We start from the raw sequence: 14,957 nt of genomic DNA on the forward strand, positions 1-14,957 counted from the left end.
AACATTTAAAATACGTGCCGGTTATCAGAGACTCTGATTCAGCGTGTACCATCAAAACTGGTATGTAGGGAATTACACGCGGATTTATTTGTTCATAGTGCCTATTCAATGGAAAGACTAATTTGATTTCCCCATGGAAAATAGATTACTTTATTGATGCCCAGGCACCGAAATTAGAACGGTCAGGCGCCATATAAGCATTTTCATAACAAATCAGTAAAGAGTCTTAAGTTAATTCTTAAGTCAAGGTTCTGCCTATAGAAAAAAGTAGCGGTACAGCTTTCCAGCGCGTCCCGGTGCTTCCAGCGCATTCCGCCTCAACTACACTACTGCTGGTAGCGTAATTACATAGCAGTATGGGTATCTGATCATCAATTGATGTATCTCTAGTATCCATATGTTTATACAGTATATCTACCTATCGATCTATCGAGTTCCTTTGTGCTGGGTGATATTATCACACTGATGTGTGAGTCCCAGCAGAAGAACTGCATTTTCAGGGTTGAGTCTGACAAATGTATCCTCGTTATTTGATATTGACTTTGCAAGAGATGATAACGCAGTCATTGTCACTGGACTGGAAGTCCCAGCTGGCTTCAACACAGTGAAGCGTAAGGAACAACAATATGTTTTCCATTGATTTAACAAATGCAGTAAAGTTTGATTTGCTGAAAAGGCTTTCTGAACTGACAAGTTATCAGCCATGTCGGAAGACCACAGGAGGCTTTGCCAACTACCGTTTCTAATCATTGACTACCATTAGCATTTAGTGAATACAGGTTTGACAAGAAAAATCTTTACTTGTTTTCCATTCCCCGCTGCTCACATACACACACACGCACACACACAGACTAGCTGGATTTGCATCAGGTTTTTAACTTTTACTGTATGCTATGAGACTATTGCTTATCTATCAAAGGCATTGCCCCAGGTCCACTTTATTGACCAGTATCTCTTTCAAAGTGTTCTTTTTTGTTTAGTTGTTTATAAGTTAATACTGCATGTGGAGGGAATCTGTTATTATTATAAGAGATGTAATGCAGTTTGGGTGAAAGGGCCTGTGACAGGGAGCCCTGTCGCTGGTTCGTGGAGTGTGTGTGCGCCTTTGGGAAAGCAGCTGTGATGCGTTGTTAGGTGACCAGTTGAGCAGTGGGCTCGCCCTATGCTGAGCTGATCTGCTGCTCTGGACTGGCTTGGGGGGAGTGCCCTTGGATGCTGCGCAGAGTTAATAAAAACATCTGTGCCACAGCTTGGGGCTACTGCACGGCCATTGACACACAGACAGGCACTGAGGGAAAGTGTGTTTGTTGACATCAAGGAGGGGAGCTTCCGCTTTGCAGGAACTACTACGGAAGCCTTCAACTGCAAGACGGTGCCTGTGAAGGCTCTGCTCAGCCAGGACCGTCACAACGACTCAGAGTCGCTGGGAGGCCAGGACTTCGGGAGCAACATTAATAGGTCAGTTTAGGGGACGTAGATCCCAAAACAAGTATTCAGAGGGTTACCGTAGGGTAGTAGGTTCCTGGAGCGGGATGTTTCTTTTAGTGAAACTAGTGCTCGCCATTTGTGTGGCAAACTTTTATTTTTAGCTTTGTTTTGTTTTCTTTATTAAATGTGACACTAGGGCTACCATTGCTGGTACCCTAGTGTCAGCACTTGTGGTGTTAATTAAATCTGTGTGGCGTGTCAATACCCAATGCTCTGTGTCTGCCTCAATATTATTCAGTGACAACCCACACATCACTCTGTTACAGGGTCATTAAGCGAAGATGAGCGCAAATTGTTCAAAATAATTTGTTATATTAAGAGACACCCTACACATCACATATTCTTTTTTATAAACCACAAAAAGCTAAGACTGTATTCATAAACTATTATTAAACACAAACTTTTTTTTTTTTTTTTTTTTTAACTTAAGAACTTTACCGTACAGTATGTTCTCTGCACAGGATGACATTTATACAAAAGATAAAAAAAAAAATCCTTAACAGCGATTGGGGAAATAGGGACTTCTCAATTGTGTATTAAGGGTCACTTTTAACTTGTATGTTTAATCTGTAAAGCAGCTGAGTGTAGATGCACTTGCCAGCACTTGGGTATGTTTAAAGGCATTGTATAGCCCAGAGAAAGCAAGCTTTTTTTCTGGGACAGAGTGTGCAGCAGTGAGGGATACAGTAATCTGTATTAGCTTCTGTTCTGGCAGATTAATATTAAAAGCATTAGTTTTTAAGGAAAAACAAACATGTCAGTAACAATCATCCCCAGCGACACCTGTAAATTCAGCAATATAATCACCAAATATAGTTAGATGTCTTCATATATCGCTAGATTGTGATATTCTCAATAGTTTGTTGCTAAAGTATATTCAAGTTAATTCAATAAGCACTTTTATTTCTAGACTGGACTGGGAGACAGACTGACAAACAGGGTGCTTCCACGTACCCCCAGATTATGTGACACTCAAATACCTTTTGTTAACGAAGGTTCTTAGCAGGTTTCATCAGAATTTGACATGATGTCCTCAAACTAAATTAGCATTGGAGCAACATTTACGGTGACTCATAGAGGACATGGAAAAAAATAATGTAATGTCGCGATCACAAGATAAATTATCTTGTGATCTCAGCATAACAGTTTGAAATGTCAAGATCCTCAGGCAATGTATCTTGAGATCTCAACATAGTTTGAAATGTCAGAATCCTGAGATAATGTATCTCGAGATCTCAACATACCTAATTTCTATAACTTTCTTTCCACTGTCCTTACTGAGCACTGTAAAAATGAGTGTTTGAAGGGTCTTATTGATTCCAAGTTCCAAGGCCCCTGTCATCTTTGCATCTTGCATGCCTTTGTTTACAAATTAAGCACCTGCAAAATTATATTTCCTGTAGGTAGTTAGGTACACATGACTGAAGCTGTCTAATGTACGTGTATGTAATGTGCAAAAGACAAATATCTGATTGGTTCAGCATTCTATTTAAATCCAGTATACAAAATGTGGGTATAGGTAATGGGTTTGTCATTAGCTCTGGGTAATACAAATAAATAATACAATACTATATGGTAATATCAATAATATTATTGTTTGGTAAACAAAGGGGCTGGTGTAAGGATACGTGCAAAGTGATTTACGACTGCAAACCGTGCTAAGCATCCGTAAAGTGGATTTTAACGGCTACTAAAAATGTGGCATATGTAAAGAATGGTTTTCACCTGTGTTTGGGATGAATTGTCCTCTCCGCTTGCCTCTCCAGCAGTGTCAAATATAATGTGGATGGCGACCCTCCTCCTGTTCCTGCTGCATGCTTGTGCTGCGTTGCGAGTTTTGCTTTTGTTCACTGACGCAGGTCCTGCCACGTTTTCATCACCTGGTTGACTGTCCTCCTGGTAACACCGACAGCATTGACTTTCTCCACTATAGAAGACCATATCATAACTGATGTTGGCTGAGGCTTTTCCAAATAATGCAATTTTATGCTGAGTGACCTCAGCATGAAGGACTCTCAGCTCCTCCTCAGAAAACTGTTTTCTTATCTGTGCACCAAGAGGACTTTGCTCTCTGCACTCCTAACTCACCTCACCTCTGGGCTGTAAGTGCAGCCACTAAATAGCCCGATGCACAGGCAGCGCCCATTGCGACCCTCATTATCATGATTGCAGATCATTATTTGTGCGTGTTGAGTAATTTGCTTAAGGGCTATTCACACTATAGCGTTTATTCGCTGCGTCTTTTACGACCGACATTTCGCTGCTATTTTTGTATTCAGACTTGCACGTCAAATATCACAGGCAAGATGGGGCAACGTCTGAATATAGAAGTGCAGAATACATTGTTCTTTATGATAAGCAGCACAAGAATTATCTAGATAAAGAATGCAAACAGAAATTATGGGAAAATATGAGGAAATCGGAAAGTAAGCATTATTGGTATGTTAAAATAAACACACTGGGCCTCATTTACTAAGTGGCAGTAATTCGGCCAGAATTGTGGGAGGAAAATTGAGATGACTGTGCATGGTATTTCCCAAAGTGTCACACTCTACTTAATAACTAATTAGAAGCAATAATACTGGTCTTAAAAAAAATGTAATTAGCATACAAATTGTGGGTGGCAACAGGTTTGAAGTTACACACTGAATTTATTCTATTGACAACAGATGAAAGAGCTTATTTACTGGTGATGGCAGGGATAAAAAATATGAGAGAGTGATAAAAGAAAATATGCTCAAATAATTTAGTTTCACTTTAGAATAATATTTTATTATCTACGTGTCCTGCAACAACGTGAAGCCTACAATGCATCAGCATGGTTTGTTTTGTTTTGTATTACATGTAATCCTGCTAGGTATTCATTTGATTTTACTACTGTAATGTTTAAACCTATTGTACATATCTATAATTTTACATAATTGAATGTGTACAAACACTTTCATGTTATTTTAATATGCCCTCATATTTTTTACTAACATACAAATGCATATATAGTACTTTAATTAATTAATATCGAAACAAATATATTAATAACAAACAAACTAAAATACAGATAAATGCATGCAGGGTCAGCGAACGTAATGTAGAAACCATTAAAAAGCACTGGGGGGAATATGTTTTGGCTCCAGTAAAAACCCAACTGTATAAATAGGTACCAGAATTTGAACTCCAACTGTTTGACACAATGTTTCAAGATTCATCAAATTTGTTGTTACAATGTAGCCTCCCAACTTTGTTAAAGCTTGAAATAACCTACAGAAAAATGTACACTGTAACTATGTTTAGTTACAATTTTAGTAACTATGTTTAATTACAACTGTGATGAATTTTGTAAAGGTATTTAAAGGGCGGTTGGGTAGGTTTTTTCAGTATTATGCTATACTCACTTAGTTTTATTGCGTGCATCATTTTCATCCCAAATGGAACTTTGGAAACGAAATGTGAAATAAAGGTCGGTTCAGGCGAGTTTTTTGTCAGCACTATGGTGCTCACACCTATTTATAATAATAATTATTTATTTGTCTGACGCTTTTTTACAATTAGTTATTTTACATACACATTCTAGTAAATTTTAGTACATAGTAGCAGTGTCCTGGTTTTGAACCCAGGATCCTCCTCTCAGGACTACAATGCCAGATTTGACTTCAATTGTAGGTCGGACCTGTTTTGTTTTTTTGTTTGAGGTTAAGAATATATTTACATGAAGTTTTAACATCTACTCTTATGTAATGGAAATCATGAAGATCTGGATACGTCCAGTGCTGCTATGAATAGTGCAGCTGGCAACAAGGGAAAGCTTGGAGAGACAGCTGACAGGAGGAAAGAGACCCCATTGAGGCTGGCAAGGGTGAGCTACCCTTGTCGGCAGTATCCAGCTGTGTTTACAGGATGCTGGAGACACCCGCCCAAGGCTTCTAAGAAATTAAAGAGAAAAATACCCCTAGAGTCTGCGAGAGCGGGGGTGGAAGATGACTCAACGTTGGACAACACAGTTAACGACTTAGAAACAGAAACGGATATGAGTATGGAGAGTACTTCACAAAAGACTACTTCAAGATCTGTAGTTAGCAAAGACATGGAACTCCAGGTTTGTGTCTGCGGCTGGAGCAAGGCGACAACGGTCAGGGGTTTGAAGATTCGTCAAGGGAGAATGTAATGCTTGAGGGAGAAGGGACAAGGGCCTTGCATTGATCAATACTTCTTACGAAGTCAGTCAAGTGAGTCGAATGAAATCCAGCGACAGGAAGCAAACCACAGTTCGCAGGATATCAGCACCCCTGTCATAGACTTGAGGAGGACTTGCATGGACACAGTTAGTGATGAACCTAATGATCCTTGTGAACCCGGTCAGACAAACCAGCATAAGAGAGAAAAGAACCTCAACGGGCACAAGCCTGGAGTTAAATGGCCAAGGGCTTGTGAGAAAACTGCATGGGACACAGTAAACACAGATCTCTGCTTTGCATTGGAAAGGTTAAGTGGAACAGTTGAAAAGAAGCTGGATAAATTTGGGGACATCATCTACGCATATGGAAGCGAGAGGTTTGGAGTTGAAAAAAGGAAGGAAAAAGTACAAACTATTCCTGGAAAGTCTAGACGGCAGCAGGAGATTGAACGCTTAGATAGAGAAAGGAGACAGCTGAGGAAGCAATGGAGAAGAGCAGAACAAAGTCAGAAGGAGGGACTCAATCTCTTACAAAGGGTCATAAAAGATAAGCTTGCAACATTGCGCAGAGCTGAGCGCCTACAGAAACGCTACAAAAAGGAGCGTGCGAGAACTAACTTTTATAAAGACCCATTCAAATTTGTAAATAAGTTATTCACCAGTGAGAAGAATGGCACACTAAAAGCATCTAAGTTTGAGCTGGAGAGATATTTGGAGGAAACACATACAGATTCAAAAATGTCAATTCCTTCAGACATCCCACCTATCAATCCACCAGAATACCAAATGGAGGACTGTGCACCTAAGTGGAAAGAAGTAGAGCAAGCTGTGAAAAAAGCAAGGGCTTCATCATCTCCAGGGCCTAATGGAGTGCTTCAGGAGTTCTACGAATCCTGTGGAAATTGATGAAAGTGGCATGGGAAAAACAGGTTGTACCAAGAGCATGGCGCCGAGCAGGTGGAGTCTTTATACCTAAAGAAAAAGATTCTACAAGCATCAGTCAGTTTCGCCCTATTTCCCTATTAAACGTAGGAGGCAAGATTTTCTTCAGCATTATTCCTCAGAGATTGTCAACTTACCTATTAAAGAACTGCTTCATTGACACTTCAATACAAAAAGTGGGCATTCCAGGTTACTCATCAAATCAGCTAAAAGGAGAGGAAGGAGCTCCATGTGACATTCCTGGATTTGGCTAATGCATATGGTTCAGTGCCACATGAACTTCTTTGGGCAGCATTTGATTTTTTCAGTGCACTGATGACAATAACAAATTTAGTGAAAGCCTACTTTGGAGATTTTAGTTTTTCAACTTCAGAATTCAGCACTACATGGCAATGCCAGTGAAGTTGGAATAATGGCAGGATGCACCATTTCTCCACTGGTAATCATTAGGGCATCAAAATGGGTAGTGGGAGGAGAGCGCTTGGCTTCTGGAATGCGTCTACCACCAATTCGAGCATACATGGATGACATGACAACCATGACTACAACAGTAGCCTGCACTAATCGTTTTTTGGGCAAATTAACCAATAACATTGAATGGGCACAAATGCAATTCAAGCCCACTAAATCAAGGAGCATCTCTATAATTAAAGGTGAAGTAGTAGATCAAACGTTCTTCATTAATGGTGAGGCAATACCAACAGTGTCTGAGAAGCCAGTGAAGAGTCTTGGGAGATGGTATGACAGGGATCTAAAGGACACAATTCGTGTGGGAGAAGTTAGACAACAAGCAGTGGAAGGGTTGAAGAGCATAGACAGCAGCGCTTTACCAGGCAAACTAAAACTCTGTTGCTTTCAGTTTGGTCTACTGCCGAGGTTGCTGTGGCCACTGACTGTGTACGAGGTTTCTTTGACAACAGTAGAGAAGCTGGAAGCTTTAATCAGTTCATACATCAGGAAATGGTTGGGAGTTCCACACTGCCTCAGCAGAGTGGGCCTCTATGGTAAAGGAATACTGCAGCTACCAGTCTTCGCTCTAACCGAGGAGTTTAAGTGCGCCAAGGTCAGACTGGAAATGACATTAGTAGAGTCACGCGACAAATGCGTAAGGGAGGCAGCACCTGTGTTGAAAACTGGAAGAAAGTGGGCGGCAAAGAAAGCTGTGGAGGATGCAAAGGCTGCCCTTCGAATTGGTGATATCATGGGGCAAGTTCAGCATGGAAGAGGGGGTCTTGGTCTCAGTTCAGCTCCTCCTACATGCCACAAGGCAGCCCCAGCTCAACGGAGGAAGCTGGTAATCAACGAGGTGCAAAAGCAGGGGGAGAGGATGAGGTGCGTAAAGGCCATTTCCCAGGCTAAGCAGGGAGAATGGATGAGATGGGAGAGTGTGGAACAACGCAAGATTGGCTGGCAAGACCTATGGTCAATGGAACAGAGCAGGATCAGTTTCCTCATCACGTCAACATATGATGTTCTCCCATCACAGGCAAACTAAAACTCTGGTGCTTTCCCTCATGTCCTTTGTGTTCATCACCTGCAACATTAAGGCACATTTTGACAGGATGTAAGGTGGCTCTTAGCCAAGGACAGTTTACTTGGCGCCATGACCAGGTGCTGCGATGTTTGGCCTTAGCATTGGAAGACAAGTGTATCATAACCAATAAGTTGCCACCAGTTCCATCAAAACATTACACACAAAAGACAACATTCCTCTGCCCAGGAGAGCAACCACCAAGAAAAGGTGTTAAAAGCAATCCTCACCCAGGATAGCTGGAAGCTGCTAGAGACTGGAAAATGCTGGCAGATGTTGGTCAACGGCTTATTTTTCCACCTGAGATTACCACCACTAACGTTCGACCAGATATTGTCTTGTGGTCTGGATCAGCACGCCTTGTTCACCTGGTAGAGTTAACAGTGCCATGGGAGGATGCTGTAGATGAGGCATATGAGAGGAAGAAACTGCGGTGTGCTCAACTAGCCACTGAAGCGGAACAGTGAGGATGGAGAGTCCGGGTTTACCCAGTGGAGGTTGGTTGTCGAGGATTTGTGGCACACTCTACAACCCAGTTTCTCAGAGATGTCGGATTCAGTGGCCAAGAGTAGCGTCACACAGTGAAGAACTTATCTGAAGCAGCAGAGAGGAGCAGCAACTGGCTGTGATTGAGATGAAAAGATTCTGGCTGGGGATCTCAAGCACAATAGAAAGAAAGAAATGCTGATGTACGGGTAAGTAAGCTGGGCTGAGTTGAGTGGGGGATGGAGGGGGGTGATGCTGGGATGCCAGAATCACCGTCGAGCCCTCTTGAGGTGTCGTGGGCTAGTCGACGAAACACTGAGGATGGAAGGTGCCCACTTGAAGACCCCAGAGATGTACCATAATTAGCTCAATCCAGACGGTTGTCATGCTGATGCGCTGGGGAGACCGCACTGTGGTTGATCCCCGGAGCCAGCACCGCAGCCGTTTTGTGTGCTGATGCGCTAGGGAGGCAATAAGCTGATCCCTGGAGCCAGCATTACACTTCAGCCATCAACACCAGACAGAAGGATATCTACATCATCATATGGAAGGAAACGCAAATGGATGGAGACACAGATGGATCATATTAGTTTACTGTAAAGCTACGTCTTAGTTGGTGCTTACCTTGGCGAGAGCCGAGTTCAAATCAGCATGAAGTTTTAACATCTACTCTTGTGTAATGGAAATCATACATTTTTCGCAAAAAAAAATTATTCAGGCTTTGGGGGCATGTTTTTTTTTAACTTAGGTTTTATTTATTTATTTATTTGTTAGTTTAGTTGTTTGTTAGTCATATATTGTATATTGTGTGTATATATATATATATATATATATATATATATATATATATATATATATATATATATATATATATATATATATATATATATAATGGCTTGGATAAATTAAGTGCTGTGATTGGCTGAACAAGATCACATGACCGTTCGGTAATAATTGGCTCGACATCATAGACCAACTTACTAACTGATCTATTAACATTACTACGCCTTAATAGTAACACTTATCTAAACAGTGCTTCTGTAGGTAAAAATGTCAATTTTGCTATAAATGACAATGTTCAATGTAATGTTTATGGCAAATAAAAAAAGGACAAAAATATATTTCTCATTTTTTCCTTTAAAAAGCTAGTTTGTGTAATTATTTAAAAAAAAAAAAAAGTAGCCATTTTATAAGCAAAATAACCCACTTCAGGGCTTGCGGTAAGAACTGTCTTACCGCACCAGCACCCACACACCCTGCCATGGGTTACTTCTTTATATATATATATATATATATATATATATATACTAAACAAACATAAATAGGTTGAAAACATACAAATACTTACACAGTACTTTAATTAATGTCGATATATATATATATATATAAATATATATATATATATATATATATATATATATATATATATATATATATATATATATTAGCTCAAAGAGCCAGCTGCCCAACGTTTCGATATGTTGTACATATCTTTCTCAAGGGAGCCTGTGTTTGAATCCAAACATTGGAGGTATTTATAGGTTTTTGATATTATTTGTTATTGTTTACATTCAAATTCATGATTTATTCTTACATGATGTAATGGTGTTCTATATATTGTGACATCATTTTTACTTCTATCTTTGAATCTGTATTAATTCTAATTAACACTACTTTATATAAACTTAAATTTTTTTATATCATGCAATGCTGGCTTTGAGGATCATTCTAGATTTGGCCTCCCCAGCGCATCAGCATGCACAACTTTTGAATGAATTTTGTTTATTTATTTAAATGTTATATATTTATTGAAGTTAATTACAGACGTGCTCGAATTTGTTGGTACCCTTACAGCTCATTGAAATAATGCTTCATTCCTCCTGAAAAGTGATGAAATTAAAAGCTATTTTATCATGTATACTTGCATGCCTTTGGTATGTCATAGAATAAAGCAAAGAAGCTGTGAAAAGAGATGAATTATTGCTTATTCTACAAAGATATTCTAAAACGGCCTGGACACATTTGTTGGTACCCCTTAGAAAAGATAATAAATAATTGGATTATAGTGATATTTCAAACTAATTAGTTTCTTTAATTAGTATCACACATGTCTCCAATCTTGTAATCAGTCATTCAGCCTATTTAAATGGAGAAAAGTAGTCACTGTGCTGTTTGGTATCATTGTATGCACCACACTGAACATGGACCAGAGAAAGCAAAGGAGAGAGTTGTCTGAGGAGATCAGAAAGAAAATAATAGACAAGCATGGTAAAGGTAAAGGCTACAAGACCATCTATAAGCAGCTTGATGTTCCTGTGACAACAGTTGTAAATATTATAAAGAAGTTTAAGGTCCATGGAACTGTAGCCAACCTCCCTGGGCGCGGCCGCAAGAGGAAAATCGACCCCAGATTGAACAGAAGGATAGTGCGAATGGTCGAAAAAGAACCAAGGATAACTGCCAAAGAGATACAAGCTGAACTCCAAGGTGAAGGTACGTCAGTTTCTGATCGTACCATCCGTCGCTTTTTGAGCGAAAGTGGGCTCCATGGAAGAAGACCCAGGAGGACTCCACTTTTGACAGAAAAACATAAAAAAGCCTGACTGGAATTTGCTAAAATGCATATTGACAAGCCACAATCCTTCTGGGAGAATGTCCTTTGGACAGATGAGTCAAAACGGGAGCTTTTTGGCAAGTCACATCAGCTCTATTTTCACAGACGAAAAAATGAAGCTTTCAAAGAAAAGAACACCATACCTACAGTGAAACATGGAGGAGGCTCGGTTATGTTTTAGGGCTGCTTTGCTGCTCCTGGCACAGGGTGCCTTGAATCTGTGCAGGGCACAATGAAATCTCAAGACTATCAAGGCATTCTGGAGCGAAACGTACTGCCCAGTGTCAGAAAGCTCTGTCTCAGTCGCAGGTCATGGGTCCTCCAACAGGATAATGACCCAAAACACACAGCTAAAAGCACCCAAGAATGGATAAGAACAAAACATTGGACTATTCTGAAGTGGCCTTCTATGAGTCCTGATCTGAATCCTATCGAACATCTATGGAAAGAGCTGAAACTTGCAGTCTGGAGAAGGCACCCATCAAACCTGAGACAGCTGGAGCAGTTTGCTCAGGAAGAGTGGGCCAAACTACCTGTTAACAAGTGCAGAAGTCTCATTGAGAGCTACAGAAAACATTTGATTGCAGTGATTGCCTCTAAAGGTTGTGCAACAGAATATTAGGTTAGGGGTCCCATCATTTTTGTCCATGCCATTTTCATTTGTTTTATTATTTACAATATTATGTTGAATAAAAAATCAAAAGCAAAGTCTGATTTCTATTAAATATGGAATAAACAATGGTGGATGCCAATTACTTTTGTCAGTTTCAAGTTATTTCAGAGAAAATTGTGCATTCTTCGTTTTTTGTGGAGGGGTACCAACAAATTTGAGCACGTCTGTAGTTCATTCTTTTCTGTTGAGTCCCGCTGGCATAATCGTGTTCAGTCTATTTATCCATTTACTTTCTTTTGTTCTTCTATATGTCGCATTGTCTAATTTGAGCTGTTCTAATACTACAAACTTTACATCATTTATGTCATGTCCCTGACTGGTGAAGTGCTGTACTATTGGTTCATTCATTTTTTTTATTTCTAATTAATGAAAGGTGGTTCTGAATTCTTTTATATAAAGTAGTTCCAGTCTCTCCAACATATTTGATTTCATCACATTTTTCACAGGCTATTCCATAAACAACATTGCTATTTTTACAGTAGGTATTAGTTTTTAGTGGCTATGTGGTGTTCTTATGTTTAATTATATTTTTACGTTTGTCTATGTATTTACACACTTTACATCTACTAGTGCATGTGTTCGTAGAACCTATTTTGTCAATTATTCTTTTATGTTTACTGTGAACTAAAATATCACCTAAATTAGCTTCTCTTTCGAATGCTAAAACTGGGGCCTTAAGAAATACTTTTTTACATTTTTCTGAATTATGTAGAATCCGCAAGTGTTTCCAAACTATCTTAGAAATATTGGGCAAAAGTTTAGAGTAATATATATAGCCTAATAAATACAAGGGCATATTAAAATAACATTAATGTGTTTGTACACATTACATTGTACTATAGATATGTACAATAGGCTTAAACAGTACAGTAGTAAAATCAAATGAATAACTAACAGGCTTTATTTATTTTTTTTTGTAGTCTATCCTACATGCAATACAGTACAAAACAACCCATGCTGATGCGTTGTAGGCTTCACATTGTTGAGGACGCGTAGATAACAAAATATTATTTAAAATTGAAACTAAATTATTTCAGCATATTTTCTTTTTATCTGAGTCTATTTATAATTAGCTCAAAATAAATCATAGTGTCGCATGAACACGTTATGGATCTACAGGACTTTAAATATCTGCAATTTAAAATCTGTATTTTTATGAAACACAGCTTCTGCCGCCTATGCGCTCTGCTTTGCGGCAGCATTCGTTTGGCTCAGTGGCGACACGTAGGGGAAGCCTCAGTACACTTCAAACAGTACCGCTTTCAATTAGTATACACATGAACCGCCACTCACAAAAGACTAGTCAGGATTTGTGAGATTAAATAAAATGGTTTGCTTTGCTTTGAACACAAAATATTAGTTAACAAAAATGAACAACCATAAGTACAAATTCTATAGTTATTTTTATTTATTATCATAATGTGAAATTGAAATCTGATGCGCATGTTCAAAGTTCAAGTCCTTTGCTTTGTATTTCCTTTTTTGTTTTTAAATTGGAAGTGTCTAAACTGAACTATTTTGCACAACAGTGTATTTGTTTTTTTATTTTTGAAAATAAAACGTCAATGCACGAATGAGAAATCAGGTTGCCAATTGAACCACTATGATTAATTACTTACCTTAAAAAAGTTACCATTTCCATCCCCTCCTGAAAAAAAATTCTGGCTACGCCACTGCTGCCAGGGTTTATTATTTAAAAATAAAAATATATATTTTTCTGTTTTTCATAAGTGGGTAGAGAATATGTAAGTGCGCAGTTTATTTTCAAACCTTAATAACATAACCAAAGAGTGTCTAAGACCCTTCACCGTTATAGTTCTTCTCGTGTGAGACACTCACTTTTTCAGTCAGCGAAAATATGTGCTAAAAACTGAGTGAATTTCATGTAGCCCTGTTAATGGCAAAAAGACAGCTACGTTTGGAGTTTTTCTACAACAAAAAAGCTAAACCACCAACGCCAGAGAGCTAGCTTAATGTTTACATAAAAATTGTTCGTTAGTTAATTTATTTATTTATTTATTTGGGGGGGGGGGGGGCTGTGCCCCACCAGTTTTTCAAGCCACAGGTCGCGACTCAGTTGGCGGAATTTTGGGGTAATTTTTGTCTGCACAAAATCCTTGTCACACCTTTGTGAATAGCTCATGAATGTATGGCAGCTCATTATCTGTTTTTAACAGCTAAATCCTTGTTTTCCGTATGGAAATGGGAACAGTAAATAGGACGGGGACAGAACTGCACATGATAATCATGTTTTGCGTACGGTAAACGCTTTCTAAATGAGGCCCACTGTTTCTGACTACAGATTTTCGTTAAATGTCTGGGTGTAGCTTCTAAAAAGTGCATGCCATGAGATACCAATGGACATTTGAACAGAAATATGTTTATATACAGACATATCACATAGTGCAACCTCAAAAAACAGTAAAAAAAAAATGAAATAAACAAATATTTGAAAATAAATTTGTGTATATAAATGCATATCATGTACATACAAAACTGTACAACTGAAACTATGTAAATAAGTATATGTGGTGATCCTGGTTCCCGCAGGCAGGCGCATCACACAGGGCGAGGCAATCCACACACCAGCGGAGGGTGGGCACGAACCCGGGACCTCTCGCACTAAAGTATAGTGCCGATACCGCTGTACAAAAGAGCTGGCTCCCTTGCAAGGAGCGTATATTGGGCTTATGTCTTTGTGTGTGATTACGTCACCTACCAGCCCTACTGCTGTCTTCCCCCGTGCATGCTACATAAACATTTTTTTTAAATAAATGGGTTTATATTGCCAACATAACAAAGCACATATACGCAACCGAAGCTATGCATTTATACACAGACATACTGACATGAATAAATAAACATTTGAACAGAATGGGCTACATTTACAATTGTTTACAAAGTCTAAGTGCTGGCACAAATCACAGATCCTGCGTTTTTCAAAATATGCAGTGCACTTACCGCAGACTGTCTTTGCACATTTGGCACAGCTATCAAAGTAATCCAGGCTTCTGGCACCAAATGCTCCACAAGCATATACTAGTACAATGAAAGC

Source organism: Acipenser ruthenus, chromosome 1, assembly GCF_902713425.1.
Source record: "Acipenser ruthenus chromosome 1, fAciRut3.2 maternal haplotype, whole genome shotgun sequence".
In the NCBI taxonomy this organism is placed as follows: domain Eukaryota; kingdom Metazoa; phylum Chordata; class Actinopteri; order Acipenseriformes; family Acipenseridae; genus Acipenser; species Acipenser ruthenus.